Below are 11,788 nucleotides of genomic sequence, written 5' to 3'. Positions count from 1 at the left end.
AACAAAAACTGTTTTCTGATGCTAAAATGAACATCAGAGGTCTGAAGGTTTGTCTCTCATGGCTGCAGCTTCATGTTGGCTCTCCTAAAGGCGCGTATCTCTCGTTCCCTCAGATCCTCAGAACAGCTCCTATTAGCAGTTCCTCCTTCCCAACAGAGACTGATGGATGTCCATGTGACTTCTGTTCCTGATCATCCTCTCTAGAGATCAAGCAAACCCGTTTGTTTTACACTTTAAAGCTCATGTTTAGCTGGGAATTGACTCAACTTGGACTCTTTAGTCTGTAGTGTTGCTTTATTGCAGGATGTGACTGTGTTTCATTGTTGGTTCAGTCTTTTGTCGGCTTCACTGCCATCTTTGAAAGGCTTAAGATGATTCTGATGAGAATCAGAGGAAAAGGTCTAACAGTGTGGACTTAAGTCGCCATAGAAAGATGCCAAAGCAGTGTTGCATCATCACTACACCCCATTGCCCCCCTGCTGCAGGTGACACCCCCCATAAGTTGGAGACTCTGACTGTGATCAACCAATACATTGCTGAGCAACCATGAGGTTCATCTTCAAACTGAAGCTAGTGACAGCAGCCAAAACACTGAGACAGACGGTAAATGCTGATTTGAAGCATCAGAGCAGAGATGGAGACAGCAGCCACACAGCAGCAGAGGGTCCAGGCTCCAGGGGGGGTGCATTGTTACTGCAGGAGGATCCAAAACGCTTTCTGTCCAGGAGCTGTTCTCCTTTGCAGTTCCAACCACTAAAACCTGCTTTTCTTCAACCCATCTGTACGGATGAAGATTCTTTGTTTTTACTTCTGAATTTTTGCACATTCTACTGAAACGTGACAGTCTAGTTCCACACGCTGAGAAGACAAACTGGACAACTGCACAAAGCTGCTGGATGGGAGACAAACGGTGATGGGGACCACTCTATCATTAAACACTCTGAGGACATCTATGCAGAAAGCTGAATTCCTCCTCATGGATCAAACGTCGTGTGACTAATGAGTCGCTGAGCACCAGGAAGGGAAAGAGGAGTGAGTTCTGTCAATAAGTGTGATGATTTTGACCACGTAAGGCTCACCACTGAACTCTGACCACCTCATTTCAGTCATAAACGGTAACCAATCCCAACCCTTGACCAAACGCTTTTAATGTTGTCCCCAAAGAATCTTTGGAGGCATCAGCGTAAATACACACGTTCCTGCACAGCAGCAGATAAGCTTTCTCCGTCACTCTTTCCTTTATCGGTCGTTCTTATCCTAATTCCACAGCGTGTGCAGCTCAGTTCAACAATACCTGTCTCTGCTCCAATCGCATCAAGCCATTTTGCTTTAGAGGGGGGAAGAAAAGACCCTTGAGCTTTGCAGCTGAAAGCAAAAGAACCCTTGAATGCCTGTTAAAGTGAAGCAGCACATGGCAGAGTTTGACCGTTGCTGCATTAGCATGAGACACCTGCTCCTCTCTGCACAAACACAGAGAGGCCCTGAGGCACAGGTTTGGGTCAAAATTTCCAGTCCGAGAGGGTTTAAGTCTTTGTTTTTATCGTCTTGATTTCACAACTTCTGCAGGAAAAGACAATAAAGTCACAGCTTTACATGTTCTCAGCTGGACTACCAGCCACACAGGTCACAGCGCCGGTGTGGTGGTTAGAACACACAGTCTTTGAGTGAATGCAAGGGTTCATTCACTCTGGCAGGTTTGGGTCCTGGTGCAAATGCTGCAAAGTGGTGCAGTGGTTAGCACTCTCCCCTCACAGCAAAAAGGTCCTGGTTTGAATCCCAGTTGGGTTGGGTTCTTTCTGTGTGGAGTTTGCATGTTTTCTCCATGCATGCTTGGGTTTTTTCCAGGCACTCCGTTTCCCCCACAGCCCCCAAACATACTTCATAGTTTAAAAGGTGACTCTTTACTTCAGAAAGACTTGGCAAACAGACAGCATGATAATACAGCAGCATCTGTCTCAGCACCATTGCCTCAGAGATGGTCTTATGTCTGCTCATTTAAATCTAACAGTTTCACATGTCTGCTTTCAGATCTTCAGTGATATCACCAAAAGAGAAACGGTTCTTTCCATCCTGGGACTCTGGGGGCTGAACTGGCTCTGACTCAAGAGTCTCAGCTGCTTTCTAAAAACCTGCTTTTGCTGCAGGCCGGCTTCCTGCTGCTGTTTTCTGTGAGAGGCAACAAATGCAGCAGTTTTTAGATGCGTCATTTTTTTTTTTTTTTAGAGTGAAACAGGAACTTCATTCTCTGTTTCTGTGTTTTGATTTTATTTGATGATTTTATAATAGAGTACAATAGAGTGATAGAAAACCACTGGGAAACAGAATGTGGAGGTCAGTTGGATCCAGGTCCAGGTTAGCTTGTTCTTCAACACTTCATTTCACATGAACTTCAAATATTTAAGGCAGTTGTAGGATTGAAAGTCACAGTTTGTCTACATCTAAAACAAGCTGGGAAAGTAAAACCCCAATTACAAGTGTTTTTTTCATCTTTAAGTGACAAACATACCTCCTGTAAAAAGCAGTAAACATGTTTGCTTCAAGCTAGCACAGACTTGCTGCCAGTCTGTCTATACTTGAGTTTAGAACTGCGGTCTTTATTTCATGCTGGCTGGTGTTGTGGGTTGTTTTGCTGTAGCTGTAGCTTTAGCAGCATGCATTGCTAATGTAGCCTGTCTGGAATGTTATAAGCAATCTATCCTGCTTTTCATGTGGCTGAAAATGTAAGAAAACGTCTGAACTTTGCAGGGACTCCTCTAAGCCAGAACAGAAGATTTGAGTTCGTATTTCAATTTACTTTAAGAACTATTATGACTATTAATGAAAAGCTCAGTTGTGATTTGTGGCATAAAGGAGGTACGTTAAGAAACAAAACGCCTCTCTTGGTCATCTTTGTGTGCACACTGGAGTTGCAGCGTCCTTTAATCAGAAGGATTTGAAGGATCTCTTTCCGCTGGGCGCATCATCAATTATAGATGAGGAGTAAGGAACACTGTCTGAGTGTGTGCTCAGTGAAACCACTGTGGACAGAGATAATGCTGCGGGTTTCCTGGGACATTAAGCTGTTATTATTTCTGCATCCTTTCTAAACTCTGAGGCTCTCCTGCCCAACATGTGGGTCAAGAGGAGGGCTGTTGTACATGAGAGTAGGAGGACACGACTCATTGCTGAGGATAGTAATCTAATTATAAGCATACTCAGAGCTCACACTCAATGAAGGCGATACATCTACTTGACCTCCAGCCAATCTGATTACACTCCATGACTTTTAATTCCTAATCTCTTTATCTTCTAATCTGTTTTCTTTTGGAGGGAAATGTTTTCATATCAGCTGCTCTTTTTTTTAAAAAAGGTTTCAGATTTATTCTGTCTTGGATGTTTGGATCCCACATTCTACCAAACTCAAATTAGGAACTTCGGTTTTGATTCTTGTTTTTCTGAAAATGTAAATAAGTATGAACATTTAAGGGAAGATGAACTTCTGTCACTGTCGTCTGGTCTTCATGAACATGAGTCACAGCTGTTTGTTAGGCCTCTGGTTGGGAAAATAAAAAAAAAGAAAGTGATCATCAAATGTGAAATCCTCACCCTGGATTTCTGTTTGTCCTCTGAACTGCAGAAACGAGTTCCGTTTAGAAGAACTTCTCTACTTTAGACCTGCGAATTGAAGTCATGAGGGGGACATTTTCATGAATTCTTGTGTTCCTCGTCATTATTCTGTTTTCCTTCTGTCATAACTCTTCTGAATGTCTCTTTTCTGAGGCCTCTTCCTTTATTTACTCTTTGTTTGCAGCTCCCCTTTGACAAGCCGTCAGTGATAATGAGACCTCCTCCTCGCTGAGTGTCATTAATGTAACAGTAGCTTCCGTTGTGAACTGTTTAAATGAGGCAGTTTCAAAGATTATCATCAAGTTCCTCTCAATCTTTGTGTGCAGTTTTCCTCAGTTCCTTCATTACATTCAGAAGCTTCCCTGGTCGTGTGACGCAAGCCTCTCAGACAGGATCAGGATCATCTTCATGACTGGGTTTTTACTGCATCACAGCAGCAACAATGCCATCAGTGTCATCTGTGTGGATTTGCTGAGGTGTGAAGAACCAAGATTTGGTATTTTTGTCAGTTTGGGCGGAAGACCAGTCCTGGGAAATGAAACCAGCATCTCCACAAAGCTGGTCAGCAAACGGGAGCATGATGGGATCTTAAACTTCCTTGTAGATGATGACACTGACCCTGGAGGTGATGAAACACAATGGACCATCACCAACAAACGGTGGGACTCCCTAAACCCACTGACTGTGGGAACTTGGGTTTCTGTGAAGATTCTGTGGTGTATTTTAGTTTTTCAGGGGCTGTTTTTGATCATATTCTGTCAGTCACTCCAGGTTCACGTCAATCATCCACAGCTGTCTTCATTTTTCTTTCTTGTCCTCAGTGTGAGTACACATTAGTGTCTGCTTCCATTCAAGGATTAAAGGAGTTTTTATTGCCATTGTCAGTGAACAAAGCAGTTTCACAGAGTCTGTGCCAATGTGCCACATACAACATTTAAGAATAAAATTAGATAACAGTAAGCAAAAACAGAAACACAAGTACAATAGTGCAACAGTGCAAACAGAGGATGAAGAAGGTGAAGGTAGTGGACTGGTAACTGGACATATAAGTGAAAGCTTTAACCCTTGTGCTATCTTAGATGACCCCCCCTTCCATTTAGGTGTTCTCCCTACCATGACAAAGGTGGATAAAGGTGGAAAGATTTCATGTAATCCATGGACACCAGTGAAGATCACAAATGATTTAAGAAAAAAGGTTCAGAGCACTGTCTAGTGGGTCTAGATGACCCAACTCCCAACGGTAAAGTGCCTAGGATAGCACAAGGGTTACGGGGGGAGGAGTTAAAAACGGTTCATGAGTCTGACTGCAGAGGGAAAGAAACTGATCTTGTGTCGTGAGGTTCTGGTCCGGATGAACCTTAGCCTCCTGCCTGAAGGCAGTGGTTTAAGTAATCCATATACAGGGTGAGAAGGGTCGGCTGCTATCCCACCTGCACGGCCCCAGGTTCTGGAGACGTAAAGGTCCTGGACAGATGGAAGACTGCAGCCGATCACCTTCTCAGCTGAGCGCACAATACGCTGCAGTCTGTTAATGTCCCTGGTTGTGGCTTTAGCGTACAACACGGTGATGGAGGAGGTGAGGATGGACTCAATGATGGCCGTGTAGAACTGCACCATCATCTGGGCCGGCAGCTTGGCCTTTCTTAACTGCCGCAGGAAATACATTCTCTGCTGGGCCTTTCTGAGCAGAGAGCTAATGGACGACTCCCACTTGAGGTCCTGAGTCATGGTGGTGCCGAGGAAACGCACAGAGTCCACTATGGTGATGGGAGAGTCTGTCAGGATGAGGAGGGATGAGGGGGCTGCTGTGACTTTCCTGAAGTCCACTATCACCTCCACTGTCTTCTGGATGTTCAGCTCCAGGTTGTTGATGCTGCACCACGACACCAGCCGGTCCGCCTCCCTCCTGTAGGCGAACTCATCATCGTTAGAGATGAGCCCGATGAGGGTGGTGTCATCTGCAAACTTGATCAATTTATCAGAGTCATGGCTGGAGGTGGAGCAGTTGGTGTACAGGGAGAAGAGCAGAGGAGAAAGTACACAGCCCTGTGGAGATCCTGTGCTGATAGATTGGGTGGTGGAGATCTTCTTCCCCAGCCGCACACACTGCCTCCGGTCCGTTAGGAAGTCAGTGATCCACCTGTAGGTGGAGTCAGGAACGTTTAGCCGGAGGAGCTTTTCCTGGAGCAGAGAGGGGAGGATGGTGTTGAACGCCGAGCTGAAGTCCACAAACAGGATCCTTGCATAGGTTCCCGGGGAGTCCAGATGCTGCAGGATGAAGTGGAGGGCCTGGTTGATAGTGTCATCTACAGACCTGTTGGCTCTGTAGGCAAACTGCAGAGGGTCCAGGAGGGGGGAGATGAAGGATTTGAGGGGGGGACCAGGTGCTCTAATGACTTCATGACTACAGACGTAAGTGCTAGAAGTAAGATCAGGCCTAAAAAATCCAGCCCGACCCGACCCAGGTCCGCGGGCAGTAAGGCCCAATCCAGCCCCAGCCCGACCAATTAACTTGATTTTCAGGGCCGAGCTTGAAGCAAACCTGAAATTTCAATTCATCCCATAGTATTTTTGGCAGAAAAAAAACGCAAGATTTAAGGTTAAAATAATCTACATATTTTTATGATCATGATAAATGCATTTGCACAACGAAATAACGCTGGAACACAGAATAAGAGGCCAGACAAAGAGAGTGAAAGAGAGATCTTGATGCGCACTCGCTTAATTATGTGGAGAAATACTGCAGCCGCACTTCCTGTTTAGTAGTAGTTATATAGCAATTACCTTACATCGCCTTCTCTGTTTTAACCAAATTATGTATTTATAACAAGTATTCCTTAGTTTAGCATCCACACATCGTTTTAGTATACATTTTTGTAAACATATTTATTAAAAAAGTCAGCAAGAGAGAAGCCCGGCCCGACCCGAACGTAATGATTATCATTTTAGTCCCCGACCCGAATTTCGGGCCAGGTTGGGTTCTGACGGCTTAAGATCTTACCTCTAGTAAGTGCCACAGGCCTGTAGTCATTAAGACCAGGTATGCGGGGCATCTTGGAGACAGGGACGATGCTGGACAGCTTGAAGCAGGCCGGGACACGGCAGGACTCCAGGGAGGTGTTAAAAAAGATGTTCAGCCTTGTCAGGTCCCCTGCTTTACTGCTTTTCTGTTCCTCCATGGTTTTTGTCATGGGTACGTTTTCTGCCACCAGTCCTGGTCTCCTGGCAATTCGTCTTCTCTTCCTCCAGACTCCAAAAACAGTTTCCTTCCATCTGAAGAGCTCAGTGGAACATGTCTTCCTCTGATGTTCCTGTAGTTGAGGGGTGGATCTGTGTGGTGACTCACGAAGCTCTGACCCCAACAGTACAGAACTTTTCTTGTAGCTCCGCCAAATTCTTGTTTGTTCTTCCTCTCTGTAACTTGTGAACCCTTTGCATTCATTAGCTTGGAAACAGCAATCTGTTAACATCCAGCTTTCGCATGACTGCATTCATACTAATCTAAACTGACACATTCAAAATAAACCTTCTCAGGAGTTTGAAATAAATATCTGATTCAGTTCCCAAATGATAAGAAGGAACAAGGACCCGATTACGTCGCCCGGATTGGCGTCACCGGGGCCCCGCTCTGGAGCCAGGCCCAGGGTCGGGGCTCGCAGGCGAGCGCCTGGTGGCCGGGGCTCTTCCCACGGGCCCCCGGTCGGGCACAGCCCGAAGGAGCGACGTGGGACCACTCTCCCATGGGCCCACCACCCGTAGGAGACCTCAAAAGGGGCCGGTGCAATGTGGTTTGGGTGGCAGTCGAGGGCGGGTGCCTCGGCGGCCCAAACCCCGATCATGGAACCTGGCTTTTGGGGCATGGAATGTCACCTCTCTGGGAGGGAAGGAGCCTGAGCTGGTGCAAGAGGTTGATGGATACCGTCTAGATATAGTCGGGCTCACCTCCACACATAGCCTGGGCTCTGAAACTCAGTCCTTAGAGAGGGGTTGGACTCTCTACCACTCTGGAGTTGCCCAAGGTGGGAGGCGGCGGGCTGGCGTGGGCTTACTCGTGAGCCCCCAGCTCATCCGCCAAGTGTTGGAGTTCACCCCGGTGGACGAGAGGGTCATGTCCCTCCGCCTCCGGGTGGGGGACAGGTCTCTAACTGTGGTTTCGGCTTACGGCCCGAACAGCAGTTCGGAGTACCAGGCCTTCTTGGTGTCTCTCAAAGGGGTACTGGAAAGAGCCCCAACGGGGGACTCCATTGTCTTCCTGGGGGACTTCGATGCCCACGTGGGCAATGACAGTGGCACCTGGAGGGGTGTGATTGGTAGGAACGCCCCCCCCTGATCTGAACCCGAGTGGTGTTTTGTTATTGGACTTCTGTGCTCGTCATAATTTGTCCATAACAAACACCATGTTCGAGCACAAGGGTGTCCATCAATACACCTGGCATCAGGACACCCTAGGCAGGAGGTCAATGATCGACTTTGGAAGACCCAAACGTACTGTGAGGGTCTGCTGGGAACGTCTGGCTGAGCCCTCCGTCAGGGAAGTCTTTAACTCCCACATCCGGGAGAACTTCAAACAGGTACCGAGGGAGGTTGGGGACATTGAGTCCGAGTGGACCATGTTTTCCACCTCCATTGTCTCTGCTGCTGCTCGGAGCTGTGGTCGCAAGGTCTCTGGTGCCTGTCGCGGCGGTAACCCCCGAACCCGGTGGTGGACACCGGAAGTAAGGGATGCCGTCAAGCTGAAGAAGGAGTCCTACCAGGCCTGGCTGGCCTGCGGGACTCCAGAGGTAGCTGACAGATACCGGCAGTCTAAGCGAGCTGCGGCCCGGACTGTTGCGGAGGCGAAAACTCGGTCCTGGAAGGAGTTCGGTGAGGCCATGGAGAAGGACTATCGGTTGGCCTCGAAGAAATTCTGGCGAACCATCCGGCGACTCAGGAGGGGAAAGCAGTTCTCCACAGGCACCGTTTTCAGTGCAGGTGGGGAGCTGTTGACTTCGACTGGGGACATTGTCGGGCGGTGGAAGGAGTACTTCGAGGATCTCCTCAATCCCACTGACACGCCTTCTTTTGAAGAAGCGGAGAGTGAGGACTTTGGGGTGGGGCTGTCTATTACCCGGGCTGAAGTCACTGAGGTAATCAATGAGCTCCTCGGTGGCAAGGCCCCGGGGGTGGATGAAGTCCGCCCTGAGCACCTCAAGTCTCTGGATGCTGTGGGAGTGTCTTTTTTTTTTTTTTTTTTTTTTTTTACTTGTCCTGTCCAACAGCTAGGCAGGCAGATGAAAGCTGCTGGAGTGTCTTGGCTGACACGTCTCTGCAGCATCGCGTGGCGGTCGGGAACCGTACCACTGGACTGGCAGACAGGGGTGGTGGTTCCCCTCTTTAAGAAGGGGGACCGGAGGGTGTGTTCCAACCATAGGGGAATTACACTCCTCAGCCTCCCTGGGAAAGTCTATGCCAGGGTACTGGAGAGGAGAGTCCGTCCGATAGTCGAACCTCGGATTCAGGAACAACAGTGCGGTTTCCGTCCTGGTCGTGGAACAGTGGACCAGCTCTACAACCTATCTAGGGTGCTGGAGGGATTGTGGGAGTTCGCTCATCCAGTCCATATGTGTTTTGTGGAGCTGGAGAAGGCGTTCGACCGCGTCCCCCGTGGCATCCTGTGGGGGGTGCTCTGGGATTATGGGGTCCAGGGAGCCTTACTGAGGGCTGTCCGGTCTCTGTATGACCGGAGTAGGAGCTTGGTTCGCATAGCCGGCAGTAAGTCAGACCTGTTCCCGGTCCACGTTGGACTCCGGCAGGGCTGCCCTTTATCACCGGTTCTGTTCATAGTTTTTATGGACAGAATTTCTAGGCGCAGCCAGGGGCCGGAAGGGATCTGGTTTGGGGACCACAGGATTTCCTCTCTGCTTTTTGCAGATGATGTTGTCCTGTTGGCTTCATCAAACCGGAGCCTCCAGCGTGCATTGGGGCGGTTTGCGGCCGAGTGTGAAGCGGCTGGGATGAGGGTCAGCACCGCTAAATCTTAGGCCATGGTCCTTGACCGGAGTAAGGTAGTTTGCCATCTCTCGGTGGGTGGAGTGTCCTTGCCCCAGGTGGAGGAGTTTAAATACCTTGGGGTCTTGTTCACGAGTGAGGGAAGATCAGAGCGTGAGATTGACAGGCGGATCGCTCTATCGGTCCGTCGTGGTGAAGAGAGAGCTGAGCCGAAAAGCAAAGCTCTCAATTTACCGGTCGATCTTCGTTCCAATACTCACCTATGGTCATGAGCTATGGGTCATGACCGAAAGAACGAGGTCCCGAATACAAGCGGCTGAAATGAGCTTCCTCCGTAGGGTGGCTGGGCGCTCCCTTAGAGATAAGGTGAGAAGCTCGGTCACCCGCGGGCAGCTCGGAGTAGAACCGCTTTTCCTCCACATCGAAAGGAGCCAGCTGAGGTGGCTCGGGCATCTAGTCCGGATGCCCCCTGGACGCCTCCCTGGAGAGGTGTTCCGGGCATGTCCCACTCGGCGGAGGCCCCGGGGAAGACCCAGGATACGCTGGAGAGACTACGTCTCTCGGCTGGCCTGGGAACGCCTCGGGGTCCCCCCAGAGGAGCTGGAGGAAGTGGCTTGGGTGAGGGAAGTCTGGGCATCTCTGCTCAGTCTGCTGCCCCCGCGACCCGGATAAGCGGAGGAAGATGGATGGATGGATGGATGGATGGATTCAGTTCCCAACATTAAATCCATCCATCTTCAGAAGCCACTGAATCACATTTAGGGTTGTTGGGTTGCTGGAGCCTATCTGGGTCGGACAAAGGAAGGGTTCACCCTTGACAGGTCTGTTGCAGGGCTTCACACCCACATTCACACAAATAGAGGCAATTTAGATCCTTCAATAAATTTATATAGCATGTTTCTGGAGAGTGCAGAAGGTGGAGAAAAACCCACAGATGCACAAGGAAACAAAGCAAAGCCCACACAGACAGTAACCGGCTGGGATTTGAACCAGGTCGAGTTCGCTGCAAGATAAGGGGGCTAACCACTACACCACCGTGAATTCAACACTGAACCTTTTGACTATAATTTTGGATTTTCAGCAGCAGTTGGTTAGAATCAATCGCAGGGGTGTCAAACTCCTTGAGGGCCGGCCTCCTGCTGGTTTTTCAGAAATCCTGCCTCATCTGCTGTTGATTACCTGGATCAGGTGTGCTTAGCCAATAAGGAGCTTCAATGGCATGTTGGTTAGAAAATATGTAGGACACTGGCCCTCGAGGCCTGGAGCTTGACACCTGTGAGTGGGACCATCAGCCTGAGTCTACAGTGTTGATCCAGTGTTGTTTCATTGAAACAGGAACTTTCTGTTGATCTTCTGAATGATCAACATCCAGATGATAGAGAGAAGAGGAAGAACTCTAACTCCATGTTTTATACAGCAGCCATTTTTAGGCCAGACCTCGCTTTTTGGCGTTTCTTTCACACACCTTTGTGCTCAGGGTAATTTTTTCCTTCAAGTGATTTCAAAAAGTTTGAACCACTGATAGAAACTTGGAACGCTCCGTTGGATGCAGAGGTCTGTATCTCTCTGGATATTACCTGAGAATAATTCACTCCGTCTCTGAGGAACCCCCACCTCTCCAACAGATGAGGCCCAGATCTGAAGGGGAAACCAGCAGGGAGACATTTTAATGAATTAATATGCATTGCCCCAATTAGCCTCTGCACTGCGATAATTATTGCACACACAAGTTTATGCGCTGGAAACGGGGACATCCCATTGCGCTGCTTTGACAACCCAAAAGGATTGTGGGACTTATTTTTAAGCCCAAGGAGGTCAAACGTTTCCGATTTGTTCTCTTTGCTCATTAATTAGCTGGAAATCGCTTGCATAGAGAATGTGATGTGACAGATGTGTGGTCGGATAACTCTCTCCACTCCTTAGGGGTGGGTGGTGGTGGGGGGGTGGGGGGCTTTGTTAGAAAGCTTCTGCATCATGTGACTGAAGCAGTTTGCTTTTGATGGACATCCCGCCTCTTCTTTAAATCCAGTTTCTGTAATTATTTGAATGAGGATTTGCTAAAAGTGACCGTGTGCTCGTGTGCCACTTCTGCCTCCCCAACAAAGGGATTTAAAGGGCAATTAAATGCTGCCAACGTTTCCATCCTGCCCCATGAGGAAAGCGCTGTGTAAACACGTTGCAGAAACAGCTGCTG

Source organism: Oryzias latipes, chromosome 11 (assembly GCF_002234675.1).
Source record: "Oryzias latipes chromosome 11, ASM223467v1".
Lineage (NCBI taxonomy): Eukaryota > Metazoa > Chordata > Actinopteri > Beloniformes > Adrianichthyidae > Oryzias > Oryzias latipes.
This window is presented reverse-complemented; position numbering follows the sequence as displayed.